Raw genomic sequence first — 20,477 nt, forward strand, 5'->3', positions numbered from 1 at the left:
CCTTGTAGTGGAGAATTCCTTCAATTTTTGTATGTCTGGAAAGGTCTTTATTTCTCCTTCATATCTAAAGGAGAGCTTAGCTGGATACATTATTCTTGGCTGATAGTTTCTTTTACTTAATAGTTTGAATATTTGATTCCACTCCTTTGTGGCTTGTAATGTTTGTGCTGAGAAGTCCGACGATAATCTAATGGGTTTTCTTTTATAAGTTACTCTCTTCTTTTCCCTGGCCACTCTGAGAATTCTGTCTGTTGTTGATTTTTGATAATTTTAATACAGTGTATCTTGGTGAAGGCCTTTTTTGGTTGAGATAATTTAGTGTTTTGTTGTCTTCTTGAATTCCAAGTTCTAGTTCATTCCTTAGATTTGCGATATTCTCATCAACTATTTATCTGAAAGTGCTTTCTTATCCCTACTCCTTTTCCTCACCTTTGGTAATACCCATTATCTTATGTTTCCTCTCTTGATGATATCATCTAGTTCTTGTATTTCTCTTTCATTATTTTTCATTCTTCAGTTTCTCTCTTCTTCCTTCTGATTTATTTCTAGATTTCGTTCTTCAATATCACTGAATCTTTCTTCCATTTGATTGACTCTATTTCCTTAGCTTGCTATTTCATTTTTCAACTCTTCTAGTGTGTTTTTATCTCCAGGAGATCTTTTCTCTTATTTTTGAAGGTTTCGATCTCCTTGCTAAAGAATTCATTCTGCTCATCTAGTTGTTTTTTCAATTCCTGAAATTGTTAATATGACTCATTTCAGATCTCACCGAGTTTTTTCAGAAGTACCATCCTGCATTCTCTGTCATTTATGTCACATATTTCTATGGCTGTAAGCTTGTTTTCTGGAGATTTTTCTCTTTCTTTCTGAGATGCCTTTTTACCTTGGTTGTTCATGGTGTTTAATGGACTATTTTTCCGCCTGGGCGTTAAAGAAGTGTATTCAGCTTTTTTTTTTCCAGAAAGAAGAATTATTATATAAAAGTCCCTCTAGCCTGTTGCAAAAAAAAAGATGTTTTTCTTTTGATTTCCAGTAGGTGGCGCCTAAGCCTCTTGGATCCCTGCTTTATATAAAGCCTTAATAATGCCCCCTTTTTTTTTCTTATAGATATTTAATCATCTCGATACCCTCAGTCTCATTATCCATCAGTGTTAGGGACAGTGTTTACCCTGATTCCCCTGGTGAATCTCCGTGGTGTTTGATCTCAGAGGATATAGGGGGCCCTCTGGGCTGGGCGCTGAGGTCTACGGCTCAGCCTCGGTTCTGCAATCACGGCTGGAAAAATCAACTGTTGTTTCTCTGCCGTCCTGCTTCTCTGCTTTCTGCCCTGATTACTTGGCCATGCCGTCGGCCGCATGGAGCTCACAACTCTCCCAGGCAGGGCTGTTCAGGGAACTCTCCACACATTCTCCCCTCCCCACTCTCCTACAGGAAGCTCTGTCTATGAGATGCAGCTTCTTTGTTTTTCTCAGTCTATGACCTGACACCCTGGGTTCTAATCTGTGTAGCTTTTATGCATAGATCCCACACTCAGACGTGCTGGTGGGTGGTTTGGTTGTTTTTTTTGTTTGTTTCATTTTAGATGTTCAGCTTATGGTTGTTTCAAGGGGAGAGATCTAGGGATGTCTCTCACTCCTCCATGTTTTTGTATTTCTAGGCACTGTGGTGGATTTTACACAGAATAAAATCCCCTTACTTAGATGAAGCAGTCTATGCAAAAACATATTGAATTTCCAGCCTCTTTCTTACATGAAAAGTAATTCTATGTGCACATTGCACAGACACTAATGTAAAAAGAAGACTAGGATAAGTTCCTATTAAAAAATAACAGATAATTGGAGAGTTTGGAAAAACATGGAGGAGTGAGAGACGTCGAGAGAGAGAGAGAGAGAGAGTCTTAATAAGTGTTAAAATTCTACTGCAGACATTTTATGGAGTCTATAAATTGTTCAGAAATAAAGCAAGAATTAATGTGGTATAGTTTAATGCCATCCAGTTCTCTTTTAGAAACATTCGTAATAGTCATTTTTTATGCTTTACACTGTGGCTTTTTGATATACTCCTCAGACAGCTCTAGCATTATGAGTGGCTTTGGATCTGATAGGCTTGAAACTGAAATCCAATTTTTTTCCCAATAACTTTGTAGCCTGATGAAAAATAGGCATAGCATGGATCCTTCAGATCTAAGTTAATTTTTATTATTAAATAAGCCATATTTGACTAACCAATCTAAATTAAACTCTCTCATAACACCCTATCTTCTTTTTCTTTTCTTTTTTTTTTTTAATGCCTACAGCACCTGGTTTTTCTAGGTGGTCTCTCATCCAAATACTAACCAGGCCCAATCTTGCTTAACTTCCAAGATCAGACGAGATTGGGCATGTTCAGGGTGGCATGGCCCTAGAATATCCTTCTTTTCTTAACACCAATCACATCCTCTAAAGAAATGGACTAGGGGTATTTAGTCATATAAGGTCTGTTACATGCAATAGACTTTTTTCTCCATACAAAAGATTGTGTTTATTTTGCCTATTACCATGTCACCAGCCCCTAGAACTGTGCCTAACACATAGAAGGCCCTCAATTAAGACTTTTTCAGTAAATAAATAATAACTATCAGTGTGGATTCTTTTCCTTTTTTCCTCATCCAGTATTTTTTGTTAGAGACCTTGCTAACGTTTAGGTACAGGTGAACTTTTTCTCGGAGAATACCAAGGCTAAAGTGAATCATCTTTACTGTCATTCAAAAAGAAGGCAACAACTTTTAGGTATAGTTTCAAAGTCTGGCCCTATAACTTTTCAATGTAAATGTTAATCTTGAAAAATCATCCCATGCCTATAATTTTCATGGAGGAAGAGAAGAAACATTAAGCCAATGTGTTTTTTCTTGCAACTGTATGTTCTGTAACCCATCCAGTTTTATGACTGCCAATTCACTCATTAACATCAAAAGTTGCTGCCACAGATATTAACCTGCTGTGTTTCTTGTGATTCAATTGGGAATTTATTGGCAGAGAAAATGTGAGTCTATAGTTTTGAAAGAATATATAGTATGAGCATAATAAACGTATCTTTATTTCACTATGGCAGTTTATACTGACAGGTGATTTTGTACTCATTTATATCCTTTTATTTTATAATAACATAACTAATATAATGAAGCATTAAATTATTCCTTGAAGTGGAATATGAATTATGCCTAAGTGTAAATAGGACTTACATTCTACTCTAAATGATTATGAATAGATGTGAAGGCATGCGATTCTACCTACCCTTCATGAATAGAAAGCACTCTATCATGTTCTAAAGTTTGATGGACATGAAACACTTTCCTTAATTCACCAACTCTTTATTTTATTATTGTACATTTATTTTAATAACAAATGACTTGCTGAAGTAGAAGGCTCAAGAATGTTTTGCTGAAATGGCTTTAACTCAATATATTCTAAGTGGGTTGGACATGCTCATTTTTTACCACATATGCTTGTCCTATTTGTTTCGAACTTAAAAGTAAAAATAACTCAGGTAGTTGACTTCTTATTGCTCATTTCAAGATTTAAGAGCAAAAACATTTATCGTTTATAAAATTTGATTTGCATAAATACACTGTCCATTTGGCTTCATCCTCTTAATAATAGGCTGAATTTTGGTACCACCTTAAGCTGAAATCTATAACTTTTGGCAAGTCAGTCAAAGGAGAAATAATAACCAAGCAATCACATATAATTAACATGTAATTTTATAAAATCAAAATATTAGATGCTAAAAATTCAAGCATAATCAATTGATATTTTTAAAAACTTAAGATTTTATGTTTTATCCAGGCTGTTTTTTTAGAGTTTATTAACAACAACTAAATCAAATAAAAAGGATTTCAATTACTGTTGTATGTAGAGAGCAAATGCAAACTGCCAATGACCACCAGCCAGCCAGACACTTTATCTTAACTCAGAAAAAAAAAATTATCTAAGAACTCTTTATCCTCAAAATTTTAACTCAAAAAACTTAAGAACTATTTTTGAGTGTCTATTATGTGTCTCCTTGGAAGGAGATGTAGTGATAGGTACTTCTTAGAGGAGTTCGTACTCAAATTTATCATTAAGGGCCTTTAGATTAAAAATATACCCCATATTTATAAAGATGTATTAATAGTACATTGTTTTGATGTGACTATAAAACCTAAAGATCTAAACATCATTTAAAAAACCTACGAAAAAAGGCCCATCAATTTGAAAGCATGTGCTTGTATATTAAACCATCATGATTATTTGGTCACCACTTTTCTCTTGACTGGATTGCCAAAAGCTATCAATGTCAGCTAGGGGTGGTACTACAATCCAGCCTATTATAAAGAGGATGAAGCTGAACTGGAGAGTGTATTTATGCTGAAGCTGCTGATAAAGAGTTATTTCTTCACTGTAAAAAAAATAATCTCTTCTTTTGACAGACCATTTGTTGCCATACTGCAGGTCATGACTAAAGTGAATGATTTTGTTTCATTCTATACACGTGTAAATGCTGAGTGTTTGGGTATCCTCTTCATTTGAGTATCATGGAAATCCTACTAATTTCAATTCTATTCTGGTGCAAATATAGTCAATTTAGTTTTTCTAATTTCAACTTTGCCTTTTTTCGAGGGAAAACTATTTAGATAAATGTATTATAACAATTTCTGAGTGGTTCACTTCCCAATCTTTGAGATAAACTTAAAGGAAAAAATCTACATAAAATAATTTTTTATCATGTGTTGTTTCATTAAGAACATATTTTCTTAGAGTTACATATTATGAAAGTAATCAATTTTAAGTAAAATAGTTTGATAATTAATCATGATACTCTGAACATGATTTTAAAATAATCAGATAATTCTATTGACTACCTTTAGAAAATGCATTTACTCATTAAATCAAAATACATCTTTATTTTAATATTTGCCGACAATTTATCTTTTTACAGAGCAATTTTACATTGATCAGCTTTTTGGCCTCATGCTAGAATAAATAAAAGCACAAGAGGATTTAATGAGTTGCCCAAAGTTATAAGGTTAAGAAGTAAAAGTTGAACTCCACTTTCCATCTTTGGATTCCAAACTCTATGCTCATTCAAGTGCAGCATATGTCTTCTTTCAATAGCAATTAAAGTCAGCTTATCCCAGTACTGTATGCATATTTAACTACAGGTTTAGAGAATGATTCCCTCAAAAATTTAACTGTCAAAAAAAATTTTTAGTACTATTTAGCTTCATATGTAATAGACAAAAGGCTTCCCATTGCATACTTAGCTATATGACCCAAAGGGAGAAGACTTTATTTAGAAATTCTTAAACTATAACTGAATACTTCGTTGCTTCAAAGGAATATCTGCTTTCAAAACATCTGGTACATTTAAATTGTTTTGGGAAGGTCAAAGACAAGTCATGTTGTGAGTCCTTAGTGATCCAAAGCTAAAAGCTGTTTTCCATTGCTATTTTAAACTTCTCTAGTGAAGTTTTATTTTAAATTCACAAACTGTATTCAAGTAATAATCTAGGACTATTGGTTGGTAGGGTTATCTCTAAAGGACTTATTTGAATATATAGACTAGTGTGTATTATTTGAATATTTAAACTAGTGTGTTTTCCAACAGAACAAAATTGCCTTTTAATATTTTTGCTCTAGTCATGGAAGTGTTAACTGTATCTAAAAATCACTTTGTACCTCTGCTATTATTGTGAGTAAATTAAATCATCAAGAATGCAACTGTGAGCTTTAACGAAGTTTTATATAAGCAACTTATGTTCGAGAATATTCCTGCCAGCTATTCCTGCCAGAATTAGTCCCTGGAACAGTATGCATACACAGCCATGTGGGGCTTCCAGAAATCTAGGAATTCATACAGGTTTGAGAACAACAATTTTTGTTTCTTTTTTCTTTCTGTTCCCTCTTTCTTTACCTCTCTCTCTCCCTCCCTTCCTTCCTTCTCTTCTTCCTCTCCTTTCTTTGTTCCTTTTTTCTTCCTGCTTTTCTTCTTGACTTCCTTTTTTCTTTTAATATTTGAAGAGCCACGTATTCAGGAGTCATTCCAGTATCTTTCTACTGCATTTAGTTTTGTAGTCTATGACATTTCTTTCACTTAAAGGAGGGTATGAGACATTGGTATTAAAAGGTATGCACAGACTAGTGATACTTTAACCGTCTGTGACTTTTAGAGGCCTTTTTCTCTTGGCAAAGCTCAGCAATAGGAGACTTGCTTCTAATCTTGGTATTGACAAAAATCAACATAAGTACATTAGACAAGTCATTAATCTCTTCTGGATCAGTTTCCTCAAGAACCAAAACAGGAAGTTAGATATTCTTCATGTGCCTCCTCTTAACATCTTCCCGGAGAATATGTTTATATATTAGTCATACAGATTGACAGGTACAATGTCCAATTTGGAGAATTTTATAGTTTCTTGCAGGAATCAAAGAATCACTGTAAGTGTTACTGATACTGAGTAAGTGTACACATTGCAGTGGACAGTTTTGAAATTGAATCCTTCTGTATCACTGTTTGTAGTAATTTAACATCTCAATTTATTTTTTTAATCTGGTATTGCATTGCTGTCACAATAAAGATTAAGTGAGAAAAAATATATAAAGTATTTACCACAGTGTTTGTCATATAATAATGTTAGTAATAGAAATAATTATTGTGCATCCCCTTTTCATACTCTTTTCATGTTGATAAATTTCTACAAGGATTACTTAATCAAGAAATTCTTTATTTTCTCAACTTATTTTAGGGTTACAGACGGTGACTTGTATAGTAACATTTCCCAAGGTATACCACAGTGACAGATTCAGTGGCATGAACTTTATATAAAGTTCTATACTAATAGCTTTCTCCTGCTAGATGCAAAGTATCAAGCCCAAAGGTATATGGGAAGCAGATGAATAAGTTTCCACAAATATTGGCATGAACTAGGTACTTGTTTTATAATTGTAACTTTTCAGTTTTTGCCAAGTTGATTGTAATGACCATTTAGAATAATTTCTGGCTTTCTTTGAGTAACAGGTGTTTTGTGGAATCTATAGAATTTATATATATTTCAGAATTGTACTCATATATATACACACACCATCAGCTGTGGAGACACTGTATTGCCAACACTTCTATCTTTGACTTTCATTTTTTCAGTTGCTTTTCTATACAGATCGTTTTATTTTGAACCAAAGTATTTTAGTAGTTTAAAAAACATTTTAAAACTCAAGGAGTCTTTCTTACAATAACAAATAATACAGCAACAACTGATTTTATTTCAGAACTCCTGTACTAACAGATGGTGGGAAAAATTAAGTTTGAATAGAGAACAGTAGTGATTATATAATCACAAATATGTTAGTTAGTAACCTTAAGGATAGAGATAATTTGCCAAAGGTAGCTTGCATAACTTTTATTCCTTTACCTATAAAAAGAGAAGTAAAATCTTGAAAATATTTAAAAATTATACCAATTTATTTTACCATAAATTCTCAATTCAAAAATAGTTGGTAATCAATGGAAAGAACAAAAATGTAACCTCTACATGGGCAGGGGACTTTGCTTTATTTACTGGTATATTTCAAGTATCTAGAATATTGCTAAGGACATAGTAGGCATTAAATAAATGTGTTGAATAAATGAACAATGGCCTGATGAACACATAAACTCTTTGCTTATATTTTCTTACTAAATATGCTGAGTTATTTTTTAATACCCCAAATATTCTTTTAGAATCTTAGACTTGAAATTTTCTAGTAAAAACTGCTTAACTACTTTGAACCCTGCAATTTCTTTTTCTGTAAAATGAGTAGAGGAACTTAAATTAGGTGAAATTAATTATCATAGTGCATGACATATCATGTGGTCAAAATGCAGTGAACCTGCATTTTGAAAAAATAGGGTCCTATAACTTTAACCTAGAAATGCATTTATAAAATAAGGAAATGGGACTTCTTGTGAAAGTTTTTAAATATAACAATAAAAGTAGTAACACTGCTTATGATTTACTACTTACAGAACAAATGTTAATGTTGATGCATATAATATATTTTTATTAAACAATACATAATTTATTAAGGAAAAGTAAGTCCCTGAAATCAGAAAAAGGAATAATACTCTTTGGTGGGCACATCTTTCTGAGTGACTATTTAATAATGCTGTGACTTTGATTTAGATAATTGCAGATCTCTTTTATTTGTTCAGGCTTCTGTCTTTTAGTCATTTTCTTCGGATACTTTTATTTTTGCCAGAAATATGGTCCTTCAAACAAAAATTTGTTGGAGACAGGATGACTTTTCTTCAAGTTTATTCACTATTTAATGGAAGGTCACTGCCCAGGAGAATAGCATGGTGATTGCTTAGCAACAATTCAGTATGTCTTCACTTGAGGCTTTCATTCATTATAAACAAACAACACAAAAGAATAATACTCTTGTTAACCTATATTCTGGCATAATTTAACATGTGAGGCAAAGTTGTCACACCATACCTCAGTGGTGATTTGCACCAAGCACATTTTCCTTTGTTTGCTGAGTGAAAAGAGGTTTCTGACGAGAAATAGATTTAATCAATTAAATTTTTCAATGTATTTAGTTACTAATATTGAATCGATCACATTGCTGTTCTGCAAGATTTTTTATTTATTTTTATTTTTTATTTTTTAAGTTTATTGGGGTAACATGGGTTAATACAATTATATAATTTTCGAGTGTACATTATAATTTTACATTTATATATTCTATTGTGTGATTACATCTCAGAGACCAGTTTCCTTCAGCTACCATATATTTGATCCCCTTTACCCACTTCACCTTCCCACAACACCCCCATATTTGACCCCCTTTACCCTGTCTACCTCTTCCCTCCTCCCCCACCCCCTACTCACTGGTAACCACTAGTCCATTGTCCATGTCCCTGAATCTCTGTTTGTCCTGTTCATTTGCTGCTTTTAGGTTTATATCCCATACATAAGTGATATCATGTAATTTTCAACATTTTCAGTCTGGCTTATTCCGCTTAGCATGATTATCTCAAGGGCCATCCATGTTGTCGTAAAGGACAGTATTTCATCTCTTCTTATGGCTGAGTAATATTCCGTTGTATATATGTACCACAGCTGCTTTAGCCAATCATCTATCGTAGGACACTTTGGTTGCTTCCATGTTCTGGCCACTGTGAATAGTGCTGCTATGAACATCGGTGTGTAAATATCTTTTCGGATATGGATTTTCAAGACTTTGGGGTAAATACTCAGTAGAGAGATTGCTGGATCACATGGTAAATCAATTCTTAGTTTTTTTGAGGAACTTCCATACTGCTTTCCATAGTGGCTGTACCAATTTGCATTCCCACCAACACTTTATGAGGGTTCCTTTTTCTCTGCATCCTCCCCAACATTTGTTATTACTTGTCCTGTGATTATAGCTATTCTAATAGGTGTGAGATGGTATCTCATTGTGGTTTTGATTTGCATTTCCCTAATAGCTAGTGATGGTGAGCTTCTTTTGAAATATTTGTTGGCCATTTGTATATCCTCTAGGGAAAAGTGTCAAAAAATCCTCAGCCCATTTTTTGATTGATTGTTTGTTTTTTTGTTGATATTGAGTCATGAGTTCTTTGTATATTTTGGATATTAGGCCCTTATCAGAGGCATTGCTTGCAAATATATTTTCTCATTCAGAAGATTGTCTCTTTACCTAGTTGAGGATTTATTTTGCTGAGCAGAAGCTTTTTAGTTTGATGCAGTCCCATTCATTTATTTTCTGCAAGATTTTTAAGATCTTTATCATTATTATATCACCTTTAATAGCTTAGACAAGAGAGCTCAAGTTGTTGTAAGTTGTTGTTAACTGAAGAGGGTGGTATCTATGAAAAGACTTTAATAAATTGGTATTAGAAATGTGGTTTACTCAAAGACTACTTTTCTCAACATGCATTATCATAACATCCACTGGGAAGAAAGTCACCAAAGAAGAAAGATGCCTATATAATTTTATAATATCTAGAAAGATAATTTTTTCTAGAGAAAATACATCAACCTTATCATTTCAGGAGATAGTTAAAATAATGTTTTGTTGTTTTGTTTGTTTTTGTTCTAACAACTGAACTGGTGGCGCATTAAGATGCTAAAAATAAAATTTGGATTGTGTATAAAATAATGAAAGCTGCCATATTTGAGAGAAATATTTTCATTCTCTATAACCTGAGAACATATCTCATTTGTAGTTATAATTTCTTTTGAAAAACGTTCAAACATACACAGTAGTAGAAATAATAGTATAGTGATCTGCCATATAATAACCCAGATTTAATAATTATATTTATATTTTGCAATGCTTAACTCATCTATTACCTTTCTCTTTCTCTCCCACATGCTTTGTTGAATTACTTTAAATCATTTTGCTTTACTTCAGTATGCATTTTTTAAATTGTGGATATGTTCTGCTAACCTAAAAAGAAAATGCCAGAGTCAGAAGCAACAAGCATTTATTTTAGATCATAAAGTAGCTATTTGAGAAGTACTGATTAATGCAGAAACTCAAATAGTGTTCCAATTATGAGGTGAAGGTAAAGGGTTTTATCATAAAAGGAAAGGAACCAATTACATGAAGAGAAGGAAGGAATTTCTATTGAGGCTAATAAATTAAGTTAATCTTTAGCTATACACGATGGTACTCATTCTAAAGCATGTTCATAACCATCAGTCCTTGTGGTCATGGAGTTTACTTTCCTGTCAGCTTTACAAACAGTCATTTGGAATAGTGTTCATTTGGCTCAGTTCAAAGGCTATTTTGCCCAGTTCAAACATTCCAAAAGTTTGAGGAGTATCACATACAAAGCAGTTCCTCTTGAAAGGTTGCTCTGGCTCTATTTGAAAATGGCTCCATTTATGACAACTTTTCACAATTTTTACATGAACATGATGCAATTACCATACTTAGCAATTTTAAGAATAATTCTTTGATACCATCTAATATCCCAGTCCTTACTCAAATTTTCTGTTGTCTCAGAAATACTTTCTTTCTTTTAAAATTTGCTTTAACTTTGGATGAAATTGTAGAATAACATGTTTTGATATTCTAGCAAAATTGCCTATAGTTGATATATATTATAGTATGAGTCTCTAAGATAGAAAACTGTCTCTACTGCATATGAGTGGGTGGAACAATCGTGAACACCTATACACAGAATGATCTTCAGTAAGATGGAAATACAGGTGTGACTGTTCTGAAGCATCTGTTATTTCACAAATGGCTTATTTTATTCAAATTTGCAGTGATCAGTATTTTATAGATTTTAAACATTAGGTAACTTAATTCTCTTGCTTGAAAAATATGAATGAAAATATTCAACCACTCGAAGGGGCTTTGAACCATCATGAAATGATTTCAACTTATAAAATTATGGTGCTTTGGAGGATGATAATAATAAAATATGTATTGTCTTAGCCCCTTTCTATTTATCAGCCCTAAATACACACACACACACACACACACACACACACACACACTGAAATCATAAGCAATGGGATTTGAGGACATACGTTTGTTTGAAGTTCTTGACAGATTTTATTTTGTAAATTGAGTTATACAGGAAGTATTCTGAGACTGTAAGTAGCAGAATTTTTCACACATCTTGTTAGAAAAAAAGTGAAAACATATTATATGTAATTTGTGGTCTGATATTTTAGCTTTAATCTCACTGAAAGAAGTCTTAAAATAGGCAGATCTGTTTTTTTCTAAATATTGACACCAGCTAATATGAAGTTCACAGAACTTCTGCAAGAAACAGAGTATTTTCAAAGTTCTCTAACTGAGGTATTATTTTTCTCCATAAATAAATAAAAAGGAAGAAGAAGAGTATGCAAAGCAGTGCACAGATTTTAGTTGAGCATTAAACCATTAAAGCAGAAATCAAGCTTTAGATAGCCACAAAATTGGCCATTACTTCTTATACTTCATTTTTTCTGTACAGTATAGAAGGCACAAGAATTTTTAAAATCAGAAAATCACAATTAATTAATTGTGTTTCAATTTTTTCTGTGAATTTGTGTAGTCTCCTAACTCTTTGAGAATGACATGTATTTAGTATTCATTTAAGGAAGTAGAAGACATCTGACAGAATACATGCACATTAATTTGTAAGATACATGGGCTGCATTATGAGAATACTCAAATTAAAAATCATTTTCATACTCCTTTGAAATCAAGAGGCTTTCTTGGATGAATGCCATTTCTTACATTTAATTGGCCATAACAAGAAGTAGAATCTAAATGTAACCAAATTTAGCTATTTAGAAGCATCTTACCTGTAAAGTAGCATAAAGTCAAACATTTATGAAAAAAACCTGAGTCACAACATTTCAGAGCCAGCAGTGATAGAGTTCATCTATCGCAACCTCTTCATATCATGTATGAAAAAACAGAAGCCCAAATTCGTTCAATGACTTATCCTAAGTCACACATCAACTAAGTGATAGGGTCAGGACTAAAACCCATGTCTCCTACCTCCCAGTCTAGTGTCCTTTATGCTATACTACATATATTTAACATCTAGGGTACTAGAAGAACTATATATTATATAAATGACTAATTATGCAATCAATTTTGGTTTGACTCAATTTTCTATATTTGTGATATATTTTAATTTCAAAATATTAATCTTTTATTTATAGGTATTGCTGAATTTTATAAAACAATAGTAGGAGTTGCTTTTTTTAATGGGACAGCAGAACCAGGAATAGACTGATCCTTCCACTCCAAAGTGGATTTTTTCGTTTGTTTCTCTTTATACAGGTGATTCTGAAGCTGTGAAATGAAGAGCTGTTGGAAAGATGAGGAGTTAAGAGTTCATTCAGATGTCCAGATGTATCCAAGTATCCAGTTATTTGGCAAATAAATACATCTGGGCAACTGATTGTACTATTCGCTTTTCACTTGACCAGAGCCCTCTACAGCTGGAAGGGCCTGCTATATAGCCAAAAGTTTGTGATCTCTTAATCTAATGTCATGGAAAGTAGGAGCTTATGGGGGAGGAGACACCAGTGTAAATGTGAGAAAGCATTTTAGTTTGTAGATAAATTGAATTTTAAGTATGTTTACAAAAGATGAAGTGTTTTCCCCCCTAGTTTGCAAAATATAAATCAAACTAACAGAAAACTTTGAAATATTTCTATCAGTGACACCTTTTATGCACTTAACTCACCGGTGTAAAAGAATTGTATTTTTTTTTTTTACTGTGATTGAGAATAACCAGTAAATGCTGGCTAACATTATTAGTATATTATAATTTTTTTTTAAATATCTAACCTCAAACTATGGCTACACATTTAGGTCCATCTAAAATATTTCCCCAGTCACTCTTTATCCCATTATATCATTTAATTTTATTTATAGCAATTCTTACTATCTGAAATTATCCTACTTATTCATTTGAATGTTATTTTCTGTAACTCTTGCTAGAATATAAGCTCTGTGAGAGCAGAGGCCTTGTGTATATGCCCAACATCTCACAGTGTGCCTAGCACATAGTATTTGAATACATGGAAGTACTATTGTAGTGTACAGATTTTTCAGTTCTGTAAATCAGTCAGAGTTAGTGTCCAACAGAGAGATAGAGCACATGGTTTGCTCTGTGAGCTCTGATGTTTAAATCTTTCAGTATTCTGCTATGTTGATACTTAATCTGAGATAATTTAGGGATAGTTCTGCTACCACCTATTGAGAAAGCAGCTTCAAATTGCTGGGCACTAGGCCCATTAAAACATAGTCCCTCAATGTCTGTTACTACTATCATGGAGTGATATTGGTAGCTATTTTGACTATCAATTTTGAAACTGTTTTGTTTTTTTAAGTATTATTTTAGGTAAATGGCCTTGCTGTGAAAAATTTAGGATCTTATATACTATAGATTTTAGGAGATAATTATCTTGTTAAGCCTCATTAAATATAAAAGTCATCACTCTCATGAAATATGAGAAATACAGAGTGGAAACATATAGTAAATACAAATAAGGAGAAAATATTTCCCCCCTCCTGGCTTTATTGAAATACAATAGATAATTAGTTGCTTGTATTTACATTGTACAATTCAATGAGTTTATTTCAATTATAGTTGGCATACAATAATATATTCATTTCAGTTGTACGATATAGTAATCAAAGATCCAAATAACTTGCAAAGCAATCCACCCACTAAATCTAGTACCCTTCTTCCTTTTACATATTTTTTACATTATTAACTATTTCCCTTATGCTACACTTTATATCTCCATGTCTATTTTGTAACTATCCTTTTGCTTTTTTTGCTATCCCAACTATCATCCCATCTAGTATCCCTCAAAATATTCTCTGTATCTATGAGTTTATTTCCATTTTTTGTTGTTTATTTCGTTCTTTAGATTCCACATGTATGTAGAATCATGTGATAATTGTCTTCCTCTATCTGACTTATTTTATTCAGCACAATACACTATAGGTCTATCAAGACAATATTTTTTCCATCCCCTTCCTTTTAGTCTGCGTGTACTTTTTCATCCAAAGTGAGTCTATCTGAAGTAAGCAGCATATGTAGGGGTCTTGTTTTCTTATCCTTTCAGCCACTCTATCTTTTGGTTGGAGCACTTCATTCTTTTCCATTTGGGGTACTTGTTGATAGGACTGTAGTTATTACCATTCTTTATTCCTGTTTCTAATACATGTTTTTCTTCTTAAAGAAGTCCCTCCAACATTTCCTTTAATACTGACTAGGTGTTAATAAATTCCTTTAGATTATTTTTGTCTGGGAAGCTCTTGATCTGTCCTTTGATTCTAAATGATATCTTTGCAGGATAAAGTATTGTGGGTTGTAGATCCTGGGTTATTATCATGTTGAATATTTTTGAGCCAAGCCCTTCTGTCTTAAATAGTTTCTTTTGAGAAATCATCTACCAGCATTATGGGTGCTCCCCTGTAGGTAACTAACTGCTTTTTCTCGTCCTGCTTTTAAGATTCTCTCTTTATATTTAACCTTTGGCATTTTAATTATGATGTGTCTTGGTGTGGACCTCTTTGAGTTCCTTTTTCTTGAGACTCTCTGAACTTCATGGGGTTGTATGTCTATTTCCTTCACCAGGTTAGGGAAGTTTTCCATCATTATATCTTCAAATAGCTCTTCAACTTCTTTTCCTTCAGGAACCTCTATGAGATGGAGATTTCATAGTGTCCCATGGGCTCCTTAAATTATTATTATAGTCTTGGCTTCCTTTTTCTTGCCATTCTGATTGAGTGTCCTTGGCTTCCCCATCCTCTATATTGGTAGTTCTAGCCTCTTCTTCATCCACTCTGTTTATTCCATCTAATATACTCTTCATCTCAGATAATGTGTTCATTTCTGACTGGTTCCCTTTTATAATTTCTTTTTCCATTTGTATGTTTTTTTTTAATCTCTTTGTTAAAGGTCTTACTGAGTTTATCTACACTTCTCTTAAGTTCATTGAACATCTTTATAATAAGTATTTTGAACTATGCATATGTTAGATTGCTTGACTCCATTATTCCTAGGTCTCTGTTCTGTTCTTTCATATGGGACATCCTTCTTTTTCTCCCCATTTTGGCTACCTTTCTGTGTCTGTTTCTATGTACTAAACAAAGCTCCTACATCTCCCAGTCTTCTTAGTGTGGCTTCGTGTAGTAGGTGTTGAGAGGCACAGTCCTGAGAGGGGTTCAGCTACAGGCCAAGTTAGCCTCAGCTGTAGGCCAAGTTTAGCCCTTCTGGAGCCACCTGTTATGATTCAGCAAGCAATCCACAGATGCTGTGCTTATAATTACCTTAAGAAACCACACCAGAAAACGAGGCCCTGATGGCGCCAGTGCGAGGCTTGGTGCTGCTCAGCAAGCAGCACCTGACTCGCAGAGGACACGCCTGGACATGGCTTAGGTGGGACTGTGAGTTGAGGGAGATGAAGTTTCAGGTAATCCTCTTGGCAGAGCAACCTCTGTTATCCAGTTTAATGATATCTCAGATATGGCAGTACTCTGTCTGCACACTGGGAGGGGAGAGGGCTCAACAGAGAAACAATGGATACCACTGGCACTTCTATCTGGGGGAGATCTTCCTCTCCAGCTCTTACTCCATCAACTCAGTGTCCCCATGTAAGTCTCTGGTGCCCTCTGAGCAGCAGACCTGGCTCTGGTGCTCAGCGTGGTCAGGTCCGTCATTGGGAATGTCAGTTTGTGGACATAGCTCCATTAAGAGGTATCTGTAGCTGCCGGCTGCCACCGCCACAGCGTCTGTCCCCCGCCCCGCCCCCCCAGTCACTAGTGACCAGGCAGGCTCATGTCTTCACCCCCTCTTACCTTCTACTGTTGCAGATTGATTATTTCTTTCCCTAGTTGTATTGCTTCTGTTCATCTAGATCCCAGGCAACTTTCTTCTCTGTTTGCTCCGTGTTTCTGTCACAACTTTGATTTGGTCACAAGAAGGATGAACAAAACCTCTATCATCTACACCATTTTCCCCTTCTCTCTATTTTTGTATTTTATTCACTTTATTAGAGTGACATTGGTTAATAAGATTATATAAGTTTCAGGTGTGCAATTTTATAATACATCATCTGTATATTGCATTGTTTGTTCACCACCTAAAGTCAAATCTCCTTTTGTCATGTATATTTAATCCCCTTTACTTTTTTATACCTCCTCCCGACTCTGTGTCTGAGAGTTTTTGTTTGTCTTGTTTGTTTGTTGCTTTTTGTTTTACATGGGATTTAAAATAGGAGTAAATATTTTATGTATCATTTTATGTATCATTTTAATTTCATGCACAAAAGAAAGAGTTAAATTTGTTTAAACAACTACTTACATTATTTTGAGGAGTTGGGGAAAATGACAGTTGTGACACCAGACCTGCATTCAAAATGAATAATCACCTCATGACCAGATGTAATGATATGCCCAGGAAAGATCCAGAGTCTCATTCAGTTAATCCTCCCCGCCTCCACTCCATGCCACCCTTCACTTTCAAAACTGTCTCAGTTTGGAAAAGAAATTATAAAATTGCCCAACTTATATAATTACATATTCAGAACTATTATATTTCTTCATGGCACACTCTGAGGAAGTATCCAGTTCTATGTCTGAAGCTCTATATTCTCAAGCAAGCCAAAGAAAGATGCAGTGAGCATGCTGCTAGTATTACAATATCATGTGATATAGGTACTTGACTTAGTAAGAAACTAATTATTCCCATTACAGTCTCTTAGCTTGGGATGTTTTGTCTAATATAAAATAACAATTTGGCAGAACAGATTGCTAAACATTGAAAGGTTATGAAATTGCCTCTCACGGAGTTTGTTCTAAAGACTATCAATTATCAAATTTCTTGAAGTAGGTTAAATATAGACCTGTCTAAAGGCAAAGGACTGGGTTATTTGATCAGTTATAATTTTTCAGCCGTAGGAATTCTGGGAATTCATAATTGTGGAATAAATTGAGACTTTACACTTGAAGATAGAAGGTTTGAATTTATTTAACTTAATAGAATAAATCTCTAAACATGCTTCACATGCTTGCAGGTCTTGTATTGACTGGTGGAAGAGCAGTCTCCAAATGCATTGAGTATAATAACTGGATAACATAGTTATTATCTGATTTGATCATAGTTGGAAAAAATGAATGTCTAGTATTACAATTGTTTTTTTAGAAAATTGCTACAGTACATTTGAAGTTGAAATTCTAACCATATTCATTACTCCTAAAAATGATTTTTTAATTCCAAGATTAGACCCCAAAATGTTGTAAATCTGTGCCATATTAACATAATCTTCCCAGGACTAATCTGAACATTTGTTACTAATTCACTTTGATCTAGCCATCTGCTGAAAATGCCTAGAGTAAACAGAGGGATGTTTACTCAGTGCCTAGAGTAAACAGAGGGATGATTTTTAAATTATGAGTCCATGATTTCTGAACAGTAAAAACTGACAAAAATTAAAACTTTACATGTGTTATTACTTATTCAATTCTTAAATGCTTCCTTACAAAAAGTCAGACAAGAATGACCTCATGTGACTATCTATCCTATAATTTTTTAAAAATGTTCAGTGTCAGATGTAGTCTCTTCAGTATGAGAGAAAATAATCTGCTGCATTACCATGATGATCTCATGGAATTTCCAGAAATCAAATGTAAACTATGTCTTTTTATGGATTAATCTATACACCTCAAATTTTGTTAAAACATTAAGTAAAAACACTGACATTTTCTTCTTAGTCTCATCAATATCATGTTTGACCATGTCTTGGAAAGAAAAATTAACAAACAGTTTGATGGTAGAAAATGAGATTGAAAAATGACTAATCACATGGTATGAACTCTGTTTCTTCTCGAAACACTCTCCCTTGATATTTTTCCATTTGCCTAGTCTTTCCATTTTATTCATTGCCCTGTGCCTTATTTTTTCTCTCTCTCTAATATTTATGCTCTACTTGTTTAAAAGTTGACTCTTTATTTTCTTTTTCATTATTATTATTATTTTATGGTGACATTGCTTAATGAAATCCAATAAGTTTCAGCTATATACTTTAACAAAAAGGCATATATATATATTTACACTGTGTGTTCACCTACCATAGTTAGATTTCTTTCTGTAACCACATATTCCACCTCCTTTACAGCATCTACCTCCCCCAACACTCTATCCTCTGGTAACCACTAGTCTTTAGTCCATGTCCATGAGTCTCTGTTTGTTTGTCTTGTTCTTTTGTTGATTTTAGGTTTATATCCCACATATAAATGATATCATGTGACTTTCAACTTTTTCTGTCATGGCTTATTTTGCTTAGAGTGATTATCTCAAGGTCCATCCATGTTGTCACAAATGGAAGTATTTCATTTCTTCTGGCTGAAGAATATTCCATTGTATATATGTAACACAGCTTCTTTATCCAATCATCTATCGTAAGACACTTGGGTTGTTTCCATTTCCTGGCTACTGTGAATAGTGCTGCTATGAATATTGGTGTGCAAATATCTTTTCAGATATGAATTTTCAAGTCTTTGGAGTAAATACCCAGTACAAGGATTGCTCAATCATATGGTGATCAATTCTTAGCTTTTTGAGGAACCTCCATACTGGTTTCCATAGTGGCTGTACCAATTTGCAGTCCCACCAGCAGTATATGAAGGTTCTTTTGTCTCCCAGTCCTCTCCAACATGTGTTATTATTTGTCCTGTTGATTATAGCTATTCTAACAGGTGTGAGATGGTCTACCATTGTAGTTTTGATTTGCATTTTCCTAATAGCTAACGATGTTGAGCATCTTTTGAAATATTTGTTGTCCGTATGTATGTCTTTTAGGGAGAAGTGTCTGTTAAGGTCCTCTCTCCATTTTTTGATTGGTTTGTTTTGTTGTTGTTGTTGTTGTTGTTGTTGTTGTTATTGAGTTATATGAGTTCTTTGTATATTTTAGATATTAGGCCCTTATCAGAGACATCGCTTGCAAATATATTTTCCCATTCAGATGGTTGTCTCTTTACCTTGTTGACAATTCCTTTTGCTGAGCAGAAGCTTTTAAGTTAGATGTAGTTCCATTCATTTATTTCAGCTTTCACTTCCCTTGCTTTTGAGGGAATTTGTAAATTCATAAAATTCTCTTTACGTCCAAGGTCCTTGAGTTTATTTCCTATGTTTTCTTCTATGCAATTTATTGTTTCGGGCCTCATATTCAGATCCTTAATCCACTCTGAGTTAATTTTGGTGCGTGGAGATAGAAAACAGTCTAGTTTTATTCTTTTGCAGGTGGCTTTTCAGTTTGCCCAGCACCATTTATTGAAGGCAACTTTACTGTATGTTTTAAGCATTTTTGTTGAAAATTATTTGCCCATATAAATATGGGTTTACTTCTGGACTATTGATTCTCTTCCACTGGTCTTTGTGTATGTTTTGCTGCCAGTAATCATGCCGTTTTGATTACTATCACTTTATAGTATAATTTGAAGTCAGGGAGAGTGATGCCTCCAGCCTCATTCTTTTTCTCAGTATGGCTTTGGCGATTCAAGGACATTGGTGTTTCCATACAAATTTGATGATTTTTTGTTGTATTTCTTTAAAAAAACGCAATGGGATTGCATTAAATCTATATAATGCTTTAGGTAATCAGGTCATTTTATTTTTTTAATATTTTATTAGGTTTATTGGGGCAACATTAGTTAATACAATTATAATTTTCAGGTGTACATTATAATTTGACATCTATATATTCTATTGTGTGATTACCACCCAAAGTCCAGTTTTCTTCAGCTACCATATATTCGATCCCCTTTACCCACTTTGCCCTCCCCCTACCCCACTATATTTGATTCCTTTTACTCCGTCTATCCTACCTTCCTCCCTCACCCTCTATCCTCTGGTAACCACTAGTCCATTGTCCATGTCCCTATGTCTCTGTTTCTCCTGTTCATTTGTTGCTTTTAGGTTTATATCCCACATATAAGTGA

The 20,477-nt window shown here is 33.8% G+C and overlaps 1 pseudogene; it reads right to left on the bottom strand.

The window, feature by feature from the left end:
* Nucleotides 1-2,287: 2,287 nt before the first annotated feature.
* LOC120615186 (uncharacterized) lies at nucleotides 2,288-2,406 on the bottom strand (annotated as a pseudogene).
* Between the last annotated feature and the right edge of the window lie 18,071 nt (nucleotides 2,407-20,477).

The sequence above is a fragment of the Pteropus medius genome, unplaced genomic scaffold (genome assembly GCF_902729225.1).
Source record: "Pteropus medius unplaced genomic scaffold, Ma_sr-lr_union100, whole genome shotgun sequence".
Classification (NCBI taxonomy): domain Eukaryota; kingdom Metazoa; phylum Chordata; class Mammalia; order Chiroptera; family Pteropodidae; genus Pteropus; species Pteropus medius.